Raw genomic sequence first — 19,006 nt, 5'->3', positions numbered from 1 at the left:
TTTGTTCCTATGGTTGATGTGTTCAGGAGGCACTAACAACATGCCCTTTTGTGGTCTTATTCTTATTTTTTCACTATGTGGCCATTCCATATCTGTATTGGCATAAAAGAGCTTGAGGGGTGTTTTTTTAATGGTCTGTTCATAAAGGTGAAATACAAGGATAACACTTGCACTATATCCAGTTAACCTATTTACAGACATGGATAAAATACCCAAGAACCTAGGCATCAAGGCAAGTGCCTCTCAAACGGATTATGCTTCCAAGAAGGATATCAAGCTACACCTGCCCTAATTCCATATTCTTAGGTGGATTTTTTTTTTGCCATCAAGTCATAGCTGACTGGAATACCTTTGTGGTCTCCTATCAAGCTACTGGGGCTGAGAAGTCCAGTCTGGACTATCCAGGGCAAGTAATATAGATTTTTCTACTGTGAGGGGCCATGCCTCAGCAGTTGAGTATCTGCTTGGCATGCAAAATGGTCTAGGTTCAATCTCCAGTTATGCGGTAGGTGATGCTACCTCATACCCTGGAAAGCTGCTGCCAGTCTGAGTTGACATTATGGGCTTTGATGGACCAATGGTCTGATTCAGTGTAAAGCATCTTCATGCTAAGAGCACCTCGGTAGAATCCCTGGCATCATATCAGCACACGTTTTTGTCATAGAAGATTGAATTTACTTGTTTACAAAAAATGGTTTCCTATTTTGTGGATGATGGTTATGGTCAAGGTACATGTTTTAGAGCAGTGGTCCGCAAACGCGCATACGTGGCCCGGTGCGACCCTGTGGAGGCAGGGAGCTGCGGCCTGGTGGTTGGGGACCACCGTTTTAGAGGGAGCAAAAGTCATGGGTAATGAAGTTTTGCAGTGTCTTTAAAATTAAAATGGATAGCTTAGACTTTGTGGAGGTATGAAGAATTCTTGCTGCAGTAGAGAAGACTGCATTGGAGTGCAACTTTAAAGGTGAATAATGAATTCTCAGGAATAAGCTTAGATCATCTAAACAGTATCAGGTTTGGGCATGAAAATGCCTATTTCCTAGAATAACTGGCAATTTCTTCAAAGCATTAGCACATGTGGTTTATAGATATCTGTTTAGCAATTGTTCTGGAAGCCTACATTAAGCCTACATTAAGTTTCTGGAAGCCTACATTAATAGTTTGCAGTTGTGGGATTTGATGATCTCACAGATAGCCCCCAACAGCCAGGGAGTAATACAGGGAGTAACCTGTGTTTGGGGCCATATGGTGAATGACTAGTCCTACTGAACATTGTAGTTCTGTCAATCAAGTGCTGAGGTCATGGGCAGATGTACATACCATATAGTCTTGTGTGACCCTGCACTTATACATGGAAGGCACTTAGTTTGATTTCTGGAAAGATACTAAATTGGCAGCAGTAAGAGAAGACTGGTAGTAGATCTTACTGTAAATACAACTAAAAATATAAAAGCAAGAAAAAAAAAGAAAATAGGAAAACTAGTGAATTCTAAAATAAAATCTTTAAATGCACTGAAGAAAGTAGTCGTATGATTTTTTATCCTGAAGAACACCATTTTGGAGCACAAATCTTTAACCACTCCTGGGGAGTGGAATAAATAAAAGAGTAAGCCCTAAGGGGGAGAAAGGGCGGGCTCTGTCCAGGATAAAAACTCGGAGGGCCCTATCAGGAGCCGCAAAGCGGCTCCTGATTGGGCCCTCTGAGTGTCACTCCAGTGCCAAGCAGCCAATAGGGAGCTACGCAAAGCACGGCTCCCCATTGACCGCTTGGCCCAGCCTCGCCTTACCTGGCCAGGGACTCACTGCACACAAGGAGAAGCAGCCTTCCCTGACGGTGAATACTCCCGCTGGCTTCCCCTCTCCCACACACACACACACTCACCAGCCAAACCCCCCTGGCCGTCCCCCGATTGCCCCGCTGCCGCTTCCCCACCCCCACAGAGACATACACACACTAAACCCCTCTGGCTGCCCACTCATTGTGCTGACGCCCCTTCCCCGCCCCCCAAAGACACGCACACACACACACCAGCCAAACCCCCCTGGCCGCCACCCCACAATCGCCCCGCTGCCACTTCCCCGCCCCCACAGACATGCACACACATACACAGCCACCTATCCACCGCGCTCTCCCACCCCTTCCCCACCCTACACATCCACACACACACTCCTCTCTTCCCCTCTCTTTCCTCGCCATCTCCCCCTCCTGATTCGCCCCCCACAATTCCCCCCCAACCTTCACCCCCCCTGTCCCCTCCCATTTCACCTACCTCTCTGCCTGCCTTCCTTTCTTCCTTCTTACTTCCTCTATTTCTCCATCTCCTTCCTGTCTCTCTGTCTCTTCCTCTCACTTGTTTCCTGTCTTTCTCCTTTACTTCCTTCCTTTCTCCCTTCTACCCATCCTTTCAACCACCCCTTGCCCTTCTTTCTCCCTCCCATACCTCCTTTCCTCTTCTTCCTTCTTTGCCTACAGTCTGCCTCCCCATTCTCTAGCATCCGCTGTCTTTCTTCTACAGCAGGTTTAATTTCTAGTGGTATAATACTGTGGTTGTACCAATTCCCCTGCCGTGTGCTGTCATGTGACAAGCCCTATGCTTACTCATTGTCTCCTCTCTCAGGTAAAAGTTAATGAGTAACCAGAGAATTTCATTTATACCCTGCCTTTCTCCCAAAGTGATTGACAGCATTCTCCAGTTTTATGTCAAGAACCCTGTATAGTAGGCTAAGAGTGGGTGACTAGTCTAGGGGTGGCCAAACTGGCTCTCCAGAGTTCCATCGACAACAATTACCATGATCCCCTGCCAGCATGCTGATGTCCATGGGCTCTTTTGTGTCACAGTTTGGTCATCCTTGGACTAGCCCATGATCACCTATCAGTTTCCATGGCAGAGTGGGGATTCCAACTTGTTTCTGCCACACCCTAACCTGACACCTCTGTCCTCTGTAGCACACTGTAAAACATAGATCACTGTAACATCTGAACCACCAATCTATGGCCCCTCCCCAGTTCTCAAACCTCAAATCACTGTGTACAATTCTGGTTTGAGAGGGGTACATAAGCTATAGTTAAAAACGTAATGCTAATTTATAGCCTGTGCTTAATTGAAAATCACTAATTGACTGACCCAAAGGAGAGGGAAGAGCAAAGTATATTCATGTAGCCTGAAGCCACTCTGTTTCAACTTGAATAAGCAGATGCCCATTTGTAAATTGCTTGTGTTTTAAGTAAAAATGCTACATTTGTATGATTGTCTCTTCTGTGGTTTAACAACTAAATACTTCTCTGCTGAGTACTTCCTGTGTGAAGACAAGGGGTTCTGATCATAATCCAGAAACCAAGGAATGAGAGGAAGAGCAACTTTAGATAGTTCCAGCTGTGAACCCTAAAAATATGCCCCTTTAAAATGTTCAGGCTCGCATTAGTGTTCTGTGAATTATGCTGTCTGAATTCCTTTGAGAAGATCTTCTGAGGAATATAAAGCTCCCATCAGTGCTGCTGGAGATAGCCTTTTAAAATTCATTCAGGCTATAAGCACTCATCCTTCTGCTGTTAAAGCTGTACATGCCAGGTTTACAGTTGTCTAATATAACCTAGTAGTACTAAGATGATGGCTAATAATTTTCCAGTAAGTAATATAGTGTGGCATTTAGTGATGAAGAGGCTGAAGTTCATTAAAGACTTTAAATAAACTATTATGTGACTAGTTCTTAAAGCACAGCTACCTATTTAATAGCAAGCTTAAAAGCATTTCTTAAGTTGCAGACCTATAAGATTACAAATGTCACTCATGTTCGTATAATCCACATGCAAGTGATGAAGCCTTTGCTTTGATGTACTAAATTGGAGGAGGACTGATGGAGCTATGAATATACAACGGAACATATTTAACCAGTATTCTTGCCTGAGGTAAAACACCCTCTTGAAACTGGAGGCATATCAAACAATGGGGTATGTCTGTGTTTCTGTGAGAGAAAGCAAGAAGAATGTAGATTTACTGTAATGTGAAACACTATTTGGGTTCCCTCTAGTTTCCCTCAAGAAAAAATGAACACTTGTTCATACCAATTATTCTGTGTTCCTTTCCACATTAGGAGACATACCTTGTTTAGCCTTGCTTTGTATCTCCTTGGATGCTGCGAGTTGACTCTATCCTTTCTGCATTTGGGCTTTCCTCCCCTTACTTCCCACTATGAACTTCACAATATGCTTTTCTCATTGAGTCTGATGGGAGGCAGCCTCCCATCATGCTTTGCTCCCTTCCCCTCTTACAAAAATGTGGGTTTTTTTGCAAAATGGTGCCTGCTTGCACCTTTGTTTTCATTGCCCCTTAATCCTGCCATTCTGCACCCTTGATTGTCTCCCCCATTCTGCCCAAAGTATCTCAAATGTAATTAAAAAAAACCCTTTGTTATAATGCTATTTAAAAACCCTGAGTTATAATGTTTCTTTTAAAAGGCAGATTTTTCAGAATGGAGTGACAAAGCGGGGGGGGGGGGAGATGGTGATGAGCAAGGGGGCATTACCAAACAAATCAAAGTGATGGGCATGGGGAAGAACCCAATTGTATGCATTTCCACATTTGGCAGTCCCAAATTAGACCCTGTGAGATCCCACTTAAAAAAATGAAAAATGGTTTTCTGGGGATTCCTTTGCTGTGGGGCAAGTGAGGGGGCGATTTGGGTCTGCACCAGAGAGGTGAATTTCAGTGTGGAAATGGATGAAAACCTCAACCCTTTAAAAATGCAAATCCAAACAATATCCCTAGTGCAGAAACAGTCTGTGCATTTGCAATGGTAGATCTCTAGAATCCCTGTAACAAACATTGCATGCAACCAAATGTATGTATTTTATTTTATTTTATTTTATTTTATTTTATTTTATTATTTATATAGATTTTTATACCGCCCTTCCCTATGGCTCTGGGTGGTTTACAGAAAACATTTCAGAACATTTACATTGAACAGTATCAGTATCAATATTATGTATGTATGTATGTATGTATGTATGTATGTATGTATGTATGTATGTATGTATGTATGTATGGCAAGTAGATGCAGATTTTCAAGTTAGGCTTGCCATATGCCCACAGAGGGTGGGAGATCTATTTCCCCAGCTCCTATTGCCTGCTGGCACTCTGGTAGATAGGAGGATAAAAATTAAAAATTGCAGTTGAATGATGACTTTAGGTCACTTCTGAAGAAACCCTGGAATCATACCGCTTCTCTCTAGGGATGACAGGAAACTTGGTATCTGGTAATCTCACTTCAGGTTTTTCTCAGAAATGAGGTTGCCAAGGGGTGCTCCCCATGTTCTGCCTGCCCGGACCTCTTCCATTTGCCAACTGCTGGCTGGCAACTGTACTTCAGGCACCTTGTGTGTCACCAACAGCTGCTACCATTCACTTTCAAAAATAATTTCTATTAAAGAAATAGAAGGCCATGCTCACAGACCGAAATTGTCCTCATGAACAATGCTCTGCTTATATCATGTAGAAATGCCTCTATGATAAATTGTTAGTCATGCTAATGAAACCACTTTGTGAAAAAGATTACCCTCCAAAAAGGTTTTAATATTTTTACCCTCTCCAGCTGTCTAGATACAAGATCTACCCATCCCAGCAGGCACTGGGACATTTAAGCCTTTCCAAACCAAATTCATATGATACTATCTTCCCAATCCTTCATTATTTTTTTACTTTCAACACAAACACGTTAGGCAGTATCTTATGTAAATGGATCCATCACACAAAAATAAAGGTTGGGAATTATTAATCCTTTAGACTATTAGTGGCATTGAGAATGGGGTGCTTGTTGTGTTAACATGGATCTTTAGGATTGCTAATGTTTAGGTTAAATATTAACATTTAATTCTTGCAGAAGTATTGCTTTTATATGAGTTTTAAAATTGATTTTCTTAATTCTAAAGCATGCAGTACATGAATTTCTGGGAATGCACTTTTTAGAACATTCTTTCACAATAAATAATGTTGTGAGACTGTGACATCTATGGATTTATTTATGGAACGGGCTTGGCATTGTGGTTTGTTCCCAGTTCCCCTCTGCCTGATACCATAGAACATAAAGTTCTGGCTTTCTCATTGTCTCTTTTCTTTCAGGTGCATGCCTGCATTGTTAGTCCAACTAAGCCACAAGAAAATTTATTACAGTTAAGTGGCAATTTGTTGCCATGAAACTGCAATTAAAGTATTACTAGGCAGCCATTTTAAATTAACACAGTTGCAGAGTGTAGGCAAACAGCAGTGAACAGTTCTTGTTATCTTTGGAGGATCAGAGCTGTGCCTTACAGTAAAACTGTGACACATTCACCTATGTCTTTTGTCAAGTGAAAGAATGTGAGCTCTCAATGAAGCGTAGTGATCTCATCACAAACAAACTAAGAGCAAAAACAAGTCCTGGCCAGTCTTTGCAAGTTCAACTTACAGTGCATTAAGTTATTGCCCTGTTTGGGCCATGGGGGAGAATGATTTTGCTAAACTCTACCGGGGGAAAAGTCTGCTTTCTAGAGAGAATGCTTTTGACATCAGACTGGATGTTAAAATGGATTACAAACCCAGTGTCCTTGATGCTACTAATGTGGTACAGGTCCTGACTTGTTAGAGCATTATGAACATGACTCTTTCTTTTCTTTTAATCCTAGTTAAATATGAGGGTAGAACATGTCTGTTCTAAGTCATTGTTTAAATAAAAGCAGGACATTTTCTGAAATGGCCATTGAGCATATTCAAGACTTGCAAGGTTTTCCCCAATAAGTATATTTACAATCCTTTGGACTCCTTCAGCGTTATTTGCAAAAGGACTAGTTGAAGGGGTGTGGGGGGGGGGACTCCTCATTAATTTGCAGGTGATCCCAAATTGGGAGTAATAGCAAACACCCCAGAAGATAGAGACAGAGTTCAACGAGATCTGAACATGCTGGAAAAGTGGGCAAATGAGGACAAGATGCAATTCAATAAGAAGTGCAGAGTTCTACATCTCAGTCACACCAAAGGGAAGCATGCATACAGGGGTGGGAGAGAACACTTCTGGGTAGCAGTGTGTGCGAACAAGATCTTGGGGTACTTGTGGATTGTAAGCTAAATATGAGCAGACAGTGTGACATCGTGGTAAAGAAGGCAAATGCAGTCTTGGGCTGTATCAACAGAGGCATCACATCCAAGTCACAAGATGTCATAGTCCCACTGTATACTGCATTGGTCAGGCCCAACCTGGAGTACTGTGTGCAGTTCTGGAGGCCTCACTTCAAAATGGACGTGGACAAAATTGAGAGGGTTCAGAGGAGATAAACAAAGATTATCTGGGGCCTGGGGACCAAACCCTATAGGAAAAGGTGAGGGATTGGAGAATGTTCTGCCTGAAGAAGAGGAGGTTGAGAGGGGACATGATTGCTGTCTTTAAATATTTGAAAGGTTGTCATTTAGAAGAGAGCAGGGAAAGGTTTCTGTTGGCAGCAAAGGATAGGACCCTCAGTAATTGGTTTAAATGATGTGTAGAACAATACTAGCTAGATATCAGGGAAAATTTTTCACAGAGTAGTTCAGTAGTGGAATTAACATTGGTGCATACGCTCAAGACTTTGGGCATGTTTTTGGACCCCTCCTTATCAATGTAGGGCCAAATCACAAAGTCAGCACACCTGGCATTTTTAAAATCTGTGCCAAGTGAGGCAGCTTGCACCTTATCTCTTGGAGGTGAACCTAGCCAGAGTGATCCATGTGACAGTCACCTCTAGATTAGAGTTCTGCAACTTACTCTACACTGGGCTTCCCTGAGACCGCTCCATAAACTCCAACTAGTTCAAAATGTGGCTGCACTAGTCCTAACAGGGACTCAATGGAAAGCACACATAACACCAGTACTTGCTCTGCTGCATTGCTGCAGTCCAGATTGGAGACAAAATCAGGTCCAAGGTGCAGGTGTTAACATTTCAGGCCCTCAGTGGTCTGGGCCCAGTGTACCTGAGGGACTGCCTCTTCCCTTGCAATCCCCCAAGAGCTCTAAGATCTTTGGATCAACATCTGCTCAGGGTCCTTGGCCCGAAAGGGAGTGAAACTAGCCTGGACCAGGGCTGGGGCTTCTTGAGACCAGGCCCCAGCCTAGTGCTCCCAGGAGAGACCAGGGCCTTTCAGGATGTAAATCAGTTCTGCAGAACCTGTAAGACAGAGCTGTTTTACCAGCCTTAGGGTCAAGGCCTAAAATATCATCCACCAAGAAGACTGGCCTCACCGCTGGGAGGAGAAAGAGAGTCAGAAGACTGGCTCCTTGCCAAAACGATTCTGCTGTCTGGGAATTTTACTTGGGGGTGTTATTTGTAATGTTAATGTTTTTAAATTTTAACCCTGTATGTTGATTTCATTGCTGCTACCTGCCCTGAGTGACCTGGCAGCGTGGGATAGAAATAAAAACTGATGAAGAAGTGTTAGAACTAGAGATAAAAAGGCATGAGATAGTCACGTACATGCAAGCAACCTTCTGAACGTCATTGCAAATCTATTGGAGGTTATGGGGAAAAATCTCTAGCAGTGCAATACTAGGCAAAGTTACACCTTTCTAAAGCTATTGACACTAAGGGGCTTAGAAGGATGTAACCATCCTGAAGACTGCACTATAAATTAATATGGCAAATCCTAGCCCATTACAAGTGAACCACTTGTAGAGCTGCATCTCTTTGTCATCATTTAAATACAGAGACCAACATGTACTGGTACAACTGGGAAAAGCCATGTCTGTGATCTTAGTACTTAAACACAGCATAGTGTTGTCAATGTCATTCTGTGCATAGGGTCTGGATTTCACCCATGGAATTAGCGGGGGGGGGGTTGTTACTTCTAAAGCAAAAAGGCTGTACAGTAGCAAATATTTCAAGCACACACTTACTCTATCATACTTGTATACTGAACTGTCCAATCCAGTACTTTCAAAAACAACTTTGGTGCTTTAATACTGAAAGACTTCAGGTTATTATAAGAAAGCTCCCTCTGACTTATTCTACTCAGTCAGTTTTAGACCCTCCAGCACCAGCCAATCCGAAGAGGTACAGCTAACGAGGAATTTGGGTACATGACATATTTCAGAATTATAATTCTTGCTTCATCAGTCAGCCTCTTTTGAAAGCTAGGGAAACTATCCTTGCAAATGAACTCACTGTTAGTATTTGTTGCTTTAAGGAGAGAGTTCAGTGCCGTATTTAAATGAAACAGATCCTACCTTTAATTACATCCATACAGGAAGCAGAGCTGATTCCAGCTCCCCCCCCCCCCCATTTTTCTGTTTCTATTTTCTGTTTAATTGCCTGGTTCAAAAGATGTTGAAAATGAAGGGGGGGGGAGTTGAAACTGACTTGCTGGTGTGTTTATTAAAAATACAAATTATAATTCTTCTGCCATCCCCACACCTCTGTTTTGAGTGCGTGAAATAGAGTTTCTGTTAAAATGTGGCTCAAACATTACTTCCTCTTCTTTATTTGAAAATGATTAACAGCAGAGTATAATGTAAAAGTTGTACCAACAAATCTTTGGGGATTCCCACATCATCTGAATGGAGTGTAGCATGGTATATGGGGCATGACAAGAAGCAAGCAGAGAATGCTAGCATAGCAATGGAGCAGAGTCAGCCGTACCATGGATCTCCCAGCACTTTTGAGAGTTAAGCAAACACAAGGGACTTGAGAGTCATGCAGCATCGCTGCTAACTTGGACTGGGATTACTACCTGAGTTTTGGACCCTATTAGCTGTCTGCTGCTCACAAGCTCCTTGCACATAATTCTTAAAATGCTGACTGCACTGCTAGGCAAGTTTTCCTTGTTGTAAATCAAGTCAATATGATATTGATAGATCCAAATGCACACACTAGACATCAAAACAGTGAGTAGTTCAAACACTCTGGAAGCCTGAATAGTTTCACCAACGGTACAATGACCAAGATTAAGTAAAACCCTTCCTGTGTTCCATCCTCAGGCCAGATACAACCACAGGAGGGCCATGAGAACTTCCCGTGTGCAGTCGCTAGCCCTAGTGGTGGAAAATCCCTCCCTTGATGGCCAACTTGGAAGTGACATTACTTTGACCTTTCTCTTATCCTCCCAAATGACCAGAGAGGGAATTGGCTCATGGATGATAAGACTTTTGATATGCTAACTCTGAGTCCAGATCCCTTCTTGTAAAAGGTTTTGCCACAGAGCAGAAGAGAGGCTGATGTTTCCTTTTGCTTCCTAAATCATTGTGGTGGTGGAGAAGGGGGGGGGAGGAGCTCAGAGGCAGGCCATCCTCCAGTATGCAGAGTTCTGTTTTTCTATCTGAAACTGTTGCTGGTTGAGAAAAACACAAGTTGCAAAACAATTTTATTCAGATACACAGGCTTTTCATCTTTAGTCTTGGGTACACAGATTAACCAGAGGACCTCTTTTAGATTTGTGTGTGGTGATAGGACTATGATCCTTCAAGTGGAGCCTGGAATCGCAACTAATCTCCAAACTACAATAAAAAGGCAGCTTCAGAGGGTGGATTATATGATATGCTACAGAGTTTAGGAGAAACTGGACTGCCAAATATCCAGGAATTTCCCTAAGCCAGAGTTGGCAACTCTATCTGGTGTGGACTCAAAGATCTGCCACTGATATATTCAACTGGAGAAAAGAGAATATTTTAAAGGGGTACCTCAGGGCTCGGGGCTCGGTCCAGTACTTTTAAACATATTTATTAATGATCTAGATGAGGGGGTGGAAGGACTACTCATCAAGTTTGCAGATGACACCAAACTGGGAGGACTGGCAAATACTCTAGAAGATAGAGACGGAGTTCAACGAGATCAACACAATGGAAAAATGGGCAAATGAGAACAAGATGCAATTTAATAAAGATAAGTGTAAAGTTCTGCATCTGGGTCAGAAAAATGAAAAGCATACCTACTGGATGGGGGATACGCTTCTAGGTAACACTGTGTGTGAACGAGACCTTGGGGTACTTGTGGATTGTAAACTAAACACGAGCAGGCAGTGTGATGCAGCGGTAAAAAAGGCGAATGCCATTTTGGGCTGTATCAACAGGGGCATCACATCAAAATCACAAGATGTCATAGTCCCATTGTATACGACACTGGTCAGACCATACCTGGAGTACTGTGTGCAGTTCTGGAGGCCTCACTTCAAGAAGGACATAGATAAAATTGAAAGGGTACAGAGGAGAGCGACGAAGATGATCTGGGGCCAAGGGACCAAGCCCTATGAAGATAGGCTGAGGGACTTGGGAATGTTTAGCCTAGAGAAAAGGAGGTTGAGAGGGGACATGATAGCCCTCTTTAAGTATTTGAAAGGTTGTCACTTGGAGGAGGGCAGGATGCTGTTTCCGTTAGCTGCAGAGGAGAAGACACGCAGTAATGGGTTTAAACTACAAGTACAACAATATAGGCTAGATATCAGGAAAAAAATTTTCACAGTCAGAGTAGTTCAGCAGTGGAATAGGCTGCCTAAGGAGGTGGTGAGCTCCCCCTCACTGGCAGTCTTCAAGCAAAGGTTGTACACTTTTCTTGGATGCTTTAGGATGCTTTGGGCTGATCCTGCGTAGAGCAGGGGGTTGGACTAGATGGCCTGTATGGGCCCTTCCAACTCTATGGACCATTCCGCACCAGGATCCATGTAGCAAATTGTTTGCTGAACGAAAAATCGGCATCTTAAATAGTGGAATTCGGCGTAACGCATACCTGCCTTGGTAGTGGAATCCAGTTGCGTTTCTATCGTTTCCCACAGGGTTCTGGTCTCTGCAAAAATTGCTAGCCAGGAAGCGCTATTGCTAAGCTGTGTCCCGCCCCTGGCCATCAAGCAGCCAATGGGTGGCCATTATCATGCTCCCAAACAGCCCCTTTCCCTTTAAGGAAGGTTAAAAAAAAAACACACCCGTTGCAACGTTGCAACGCATTGATTCGTTGCAACGGAGAGACCCATCCAGCTAGCAGGTGGTGTTTGAGCTGCCGTTTCATCGTTGCCACGTTCCCCCCGAGTGAAACCCCCCCCTCACGGGTGCGATTTTCAGCCGAAAACAGTGTGAAAATAAAGTGAAAATAAAGTGAAAATAAACCAGCAAATGGGCTTGTGCTTGGTGACTTTAAACAGAGGGACTGCAGCCGGGGAAGGCTCACTGGGTAAATGAAGGCTTGCCGGTGCGTTGATCTCTGCTCGCTCGGAGAAAAAAAAATGGCGATCGCTTCGCCGGAAGATCAGAGGAGAGAGCCAGGGGGAGGGACTTTGCAGAAACCGCAACAATGGTAACGCACAGAACTTTCCCGCTAGTGTTGCAGATTGGTTGCAGGAGTGTAGCGCTTTCCGGAGGGTGAATCCACTTTTTGGGATTTCCCTGAAAGCGCTACAATGAAGCACTTCTTGCGGATCGGTTTCAGGAGTGTTGCAGATTGTCAACGACGTTGTGCATAACGGCAAAACTGTAGTGATTTCAATTAGTAACCATTGTGCTATTTTGGACGAATGCAGAAAGCCCCTATGATTCTATGAAAGAACACCTACATTGATTCTTTTGTAATTTGCAATGTACCGTTCAAATGGTCAGCTTTAAAAAAAAGAATTTTGTGATTTTGGCAAAGATAATCTAGAATACGGGCTCATTTAGTAGACAGTGTGTAGAAGCACCCAAACAAGGAAATATCTGGATTGCCCAGAGATATATGGAGTCTTGAGAACAAACATGGACTGAAAGACCAGGGGCTGATATCTTCCATCTTCCTTTATGTGGTATCCCCCTTTTAAAATAACTAATCTATGAACTGGAGGTCCTGCCTAGTAGAAGATCTATTTGGTTGTACCACAGCGTGGTTGCAGTTAGGATAGGTGATCCACTGACTGGTGTAGGGGAGGAATGGGGCTCCGCTATCTGATGGAAATTTTAGATTGTTTTAGTATTTTACTGGGAATTAATTGAAGGGGGTTTTATGGCAATTGTTGTATTTTATTCTTTTATCTTGATGTAAGTTGCCCTGGGCCGACTACATCGGGAGGAGTGGGATATGATTTCATGTATAGTTTCAGTTATATGTAAACCACTCTGAGCCTTTGGGGAGGACGGTATAAAAATACGAATAAATAAAATAAATAAATAAATATAAATTAAAATAAATAAAATGGCATTGTAGAGACACGTTCTTCTTCCACCCTCTCAGTTCTTGCTGCCTTTCATAACATTTCTGTTGCTCTGCTGATGCTACTTTCCATTTGAGCAGCCTGGTTGCATTCTACAGGTCTGCTTGGTAGTTTCTTTTATTTATTGATTTGTTGACTTAAAAACTGTATATCCTACCTTCCTACACCGTGCCCAAGATTGCTATTAAAGGTACCCATGCAGAAGAGAGGGGGAAATGGCCGAACAGACATAATTCTAACAATATGTTTCTGTTAGATGAGCTCTGAGGAACATGGATGGTTGATGTATCAAACTCAGATCTTTCTGTCAAATGTCATGAGGACTTCTATCAGCTGCCATTTCCGACCTCCCAGAAAGATGCTCAGAGAGATGTGGTAGTTGGAAAATGTTTATATTATTGTAAATGTTCTAACTTTCACATTGCTGGGGAGACTTGTTGACCCAGTGGAACATGAGAAGAATTATATTGTGGACAGAGGGGGCATTTTTACGATGTGAAATCCAAGGAGGTCTCTGCCTGGTGACTGCCTTCATAGAAGACAGTGTGCTGGAGTGCCACTTTTGGGTGTTCTCAGTGGCTTTGTCAGAGAAAAGCAAACCATAGAAAGAGGAGGAGGAGGAAAAGAATTGTGTTTGCAGATGTTAAAATAGTTGTGCATGTTATTTCTTAGACACTGTTGCCCCTTAGCACCTCGTGATCTAGACTCGGCTTGATCTTGGATTCCCCCTCCTCACTGAGTAGAATAATGAAAGCGAACACAATCTATCACTTCTCAGAATAAATATATTTTCGTTTGGTTTGCACGTGAGTGTATATATATCATTCGGCATATATATATTTAGAATATGTGATATGACATTACAGCAGACAATAAATCCTGCATGCTTACTATATCTGCGTTATTTGCTGCAACATTAAGCTCAGTAAGAATTTTATATGTATCTTGTTCCAAAGAGAAATATATTGAAGAATTGATGCACAGTTATAAACAAGTGCATAACTTTCCTACACAGTGCCGTGAAGGCAGTGGCTTGTGCAGAAGGATTTTTAAATAAACAATTATATGTTTTCAGTGGGATAAATCATTTTTAATGTTTATAAAAAGATTCTTTAAAAAGGTAAAGTATGTATGATCTGTATCGATTCTTTCTTTCTTTCTTTCTTTCTTTCTTTCTTTCTTTCTTTCTTTCTTTCTTTCTTTCTTTCTTTCTTTCTTTCTTTCTTTCTTTCTTTCTTCCTTCCTTCCTTCCTTCCTTCCTTCCTTCCTTCCTTCTTCCTTTTGCCTAAGTCTTGGACTGCAATAATATACAAATTTACTTGAAAGTAAACCCTGTTGAACTAGAATTTACTTCTGATCAAACTTGCATAAGTTCAAGCTGATAATGGCTTAATAACAAAAATAATATAATAAAATTCTTGTGCTGTGAACTCAGAAGAAGGCACCCCAGCATCTCCCCCTCTCCATTTAAGTCGCTTTCATGGATTATCTTATTTCATTACTTCCAATAAAGCTGTGCATGGACTGCCAATTTACTATGCTGATGTGGTACATAGCAAAGGCTCAAGATGGGTTCTTAAATACTCTAAGCTTATGCAAGGCCTTGATGTTCGAAGGTTTTAGACATCAGCAGCGTTGGCAGTTCCAAAGAACTGATATGGTACCAGTGCTTTACAGGTAAAGGAGAGCGATCCGGTGTGAAATTGAAATAGCAGGAGCAAGAATTGTATACAACTTTGTATTGATGAAGTTCAGGGGAAAAGATATTCGAGGCCAGATGTATTAATCCGGTAATAATTTGAAATATAATTCAATAACTGCAGAGGCACATGAAAAGGGAGGTGGGGAGGTACAGATTTCAGGTCTGAATGTTCAAGCATTGCCAGTTCATTAAAAAATGCAACAATCAGGCAGACAAACACAGGCTTGAGAAACAAAGGCCTGGAAATTCTAAATAATAGTCAAATATTATTTAAAAGTTGCAGATGGTCCTTTTTCCATAGCAAGGACAGTATGACTCGACAACATTCTGCTTGTTTTTCACCTTTTTAAACTGAGTAGAATGCATTATAAATATGAAAGGGGAGAGAGAGATGGCTGGATATGGCAAATTTAAAACCCGGGAAGAGACTTTGCTGTGGGCCATATAAAAAGTGGCAAGTAATACATGTATAAACAAAACATACACCAAAGTTTTCTTTTATGCTTTCTAGCATGGGGGATTTTTTTCCAGCGGGCAGAAAGGCAGAAGGCCTTTGCCTACAGGACCTCCCCCGCCCCCACATTTCCCTTTAGTAGGCAGCTGGTATGATAATGAACTCATTACTATTATTTTTTTTGCCAGCTTTTGTTGAATAAGTAAAGTTCTTCAACTGTATTTTTTTTTAATGGAAATAACCCATATTTGTGGCTGGCAAATCCTAAGTATTCCATTTAAAAACTTAAAAAGGCAGGAGCCTGGCCCTGGTCAGAAGCACAGAGATCAATAATACCTAACATATTGAAAGAATACATTTCGGCACGGAGGGGTGAAACGTGAGTGGCTTCCTGCTTGCAAACACGGGATGGTAAATCTTGCATTTGCAGACCTCCTCATGGGGAGACCCCTCTCGCAATTTCCCTCTGCCCCGTCGTGGCTTTTTGCCTCCTGACGAGGCTGCAAGGGAAAATAAGCCAAACTTCTCCCTCCAGTCCTTGGCTTATTAATCACAGCAAGCCATCAATCATAGCACAGCTGTTCTCTTGTGGACTAAAACTTTCTTCCCCTCCCCCCAGCCCTGAAATTAATTTTTTTAAAGGCAGTTCCACGTTACTATGCGGTAATGCCTCAACACAGATGCATTTTAAATAGAAATCAACACTGCTCTGTTGCTATGGAGAAATGCCAGAGTGATACAGCACCCCCCTTTGGAATTCATGTTCTTTTGCAGTTTATTTCTGTCTGGGTGGATTTCTGAGACCCAGAACATGGTCCCTGGAGCCTATATTTTGTGTGTGTGTGTGTGTGTGTGTGTGCTAATGGGCTTTTTCTCCTTTCCCCCACCTTTCCTTTTATACACTCTTCTCGCAGTGTTTACAAATCTTCAGCCTATTACTCAGAGCAGGAAATGGAGAGCGGAAGGCAGGTGCAAGAGTATTACAAAGCTGCTGAGAGTTGGACCTCCAGGGTCATCTAGTCCAACCTCCTGTTCCATACAGTAAACTCACAACTACCTGGCCACCCACAGTGACCCCAATTCCATCCCCGGATGATCCCCTCTCCCCCAAAATCAGCATCCCTGGCCAGTCTGGCCTGGAGAAAATTTGCCTCCCAACCTCAAAGTGGCAATTGGTATTTCCCTGGGCATGCAAAAAGGAAGGAGGTAGAAGAATTTGAAATTAATGTTTATTTATGTACTAGATGTTAAACCCATTTATAAAAATGGGCGGAACATGGGCATGGACCGGGCTGATGCCTCTGGGGCCTGGCCCTGTGTAGCCGGGGCGTACTTATGTGGGGCAAATGTGCTGGCTGTCTTTGGCGTTGTCTCCGCACGTTGGCAGCGGTGCAGCCAGGGCTCGGGGGCCGCGCGGGCGGTGGGGCCATGTCAGGTGCGAGCAGGCTGTCGCAGAAGTCCGCAAGCAGTGCTGGCGGGGGCGGGGGCCGCTCGGATGCTGTGGGAGCAGCAGGCACCGCTTGGAGGGGGCGGTGTAGGTTTGGGGTGGGGCCGCGGCGCGTGCAACCACACAGGCGTGGAACTTCGCGCCTGTGTGGTAGGGGCTGCTGTTTTGGCGGTGGGGATGCAGGCCTGGCATTCTGGGGGCGGCGCTGCCAACTCTGGGGCTCGGCGTCTTCAGAGGGCGCGCCCTCCACTCGCGGAGAGCGGCGCGGCCAGGGCCGGGGGCTGGGGGGGCAGCGAGGCGAAGGGGGGTGGAATGATGCATGCGCAGAGCTCAGCGCATGCATGGGAGGCTGTTGCGGCCTAGGAGCCTCTCGCAGCTCTTGCGGCCTGGGTGTGGCTGCGGCGGTGAAAGGAGGGAATGGCCGGGAAGGCAGGAAAAGCAGGGAAAGGTAAGTAGGGGCTTGGAGAATGCTTTGGGGGCTCCCGACGGGACAGGTGCATTGAGGGTGGGAAGCATGCGGGTGGCGGTGAGCAGACAGGTGGCTGTGGAGGAGCGGAGGGGGTAGCGGCGAGGTACCTTGGCGGGCAAGGGCTGTCGCTGGGCGGAGGGAAAGCAGCGGCTGCTCGCAGCAGCGTGGGGTGAGTTTCCTCCCTGGTGGCCATCCCCGTGCTTGGGTGAAGGTCGTCGTGGGAAAAGTGCAGGGCCGCAGCAGTGAAGAGGCAGCAGGTCTGCTCTTTTCCCCTCAAAGAGGACTTATGGTCTGGAGGGCCGAGCAGCGAGGATGGCTGCCTGGGAGAAGTGGTGAGTTGGCGGCATGCCATTCATAGGACGGTCCAAGTAGCCAATTGGCCACTTGGCCCTGGAGTGCCACTCAGAGGAGCAAAGCGGCTCCTGATTTGCTCCTCCGAGTTTTTATCCCAGACAGCGCCTGCCCACTCTCCTCTCCCTTAGCCCTTAGCCTTTTATTTAATACCGCGGAGCGTTTTACAGATTATTTATTTATTATGTTGATTTATATCCTGCCACTCTTTGAAGACTTGTGGCGGATCACACAAAAACAATTTAAAACCCCATTAAAATCAAACAATCATTAATCCCCAGTACCATTAAACCCCATAAAACCCATAAAACGGCAGAATAATCCCTAATCCTTCCCAAACTACAGTCAACCATCACAAGTACAGGATCACAGATTGGAATAGCATTGGCCAGAGGAAGGGCCCTAGTTGTCCCTGAAACCCGGCCTCAACCAAAGACCTGGTGGAAGAGCTCCGTTTTATAGGCCCCGCAGAACTGAGATAGCTCCATCAAGGCCCTCTGCTCTTCCAGGAGCTCATTCCACCAGGTCAGGGCCAGGACCGAAAAAGCCCTGGCCCAAGTTGAGGCCAGGTGTGCTTCTCTGGGTCAGAGGACCACAAGTAGATTCACACCCACAGAGCGAAGAACCCTGCGGGGGCATAAGGAGATAAGTAGTCTTTTAGATAGGCAGGCTCCAAGCTGTGGATGACCTTAAATGTTAATACCAAAACCATGAATCTGATCCAGGCCACAACTGGCAGTCAATGCAGCTGCTTCAGGACAGGCTGAATATGGGTCCTCTAATATGTACCAGTGAGGTCCCTGGCAGCAGCATTTTGTAATTTACAGGTCAAAGACAAGGGTAGGCCCATGTAGAGCGAGTTACAGAAATCTAATCTGGAGGTAACTGTTGCATGGATCACTGTAGCCAGACAGTCCGAGGGCATGTAGGACACTAGTAGTCTTGCCTGGTGAAGATGGTAAAATGCTGTGCAGGCCACACCTGTGACCTGGGCCTCCATTGAAAGGGGGGGGGGAGTATCCAGAATCACATCCAAATTTCTGGCCAAGGGTGTGATGTTAAGCTGTACTGAAGCCACAGTGGATAAATGTGCTTCCTGTCCTGCCTCCTTTCTGCCCACCCACAGGACCTCTGTCATGGAGGAGTTGAGTTTCAGGTGACTGCTCTAACCATCCAGTGACCACTTCCGTCCATGAGGAGATAGAATTGGCTGTCATCTGCATATTGGTAATATCCCAGCCCATAACTCTGAACCAGCTGGGCCAGAGGGTACATAAAAATGTTGGAAAATGTGTGTGGGGGAATACTGTCCCCTGTGAGACCCCACAAGGGAGTCGATAGGGGTGTGATAACTCCTCCCCAACAGCTACTCTCTGTGTCTGGTTCCAGAGAAAGGAGCACAGCTATTGAAGGGCTGTCCCAT

The sequence above is a fragment of the Paroedura picta genome, chromosome 4 (genome assembly GCF_049243985.1).
Source record: "Paroedura picta isolate Pp20150507F chromosome 4, Ppicta_v3.0, whole genome shotgun sequence".
In the NCBI taxonomy this organism is placed as follows: domain Eukaryota; kingdom Metazoa; phylum Chordata; class Lepidosauria; order Squamata; family Gekkonidae; genus Paroedura; species Paroedura picta.
The sequence above is the reverse complement of the archived record's forward strand: the minus strand, read 5'-3'. Positions refer to the sequence as shown.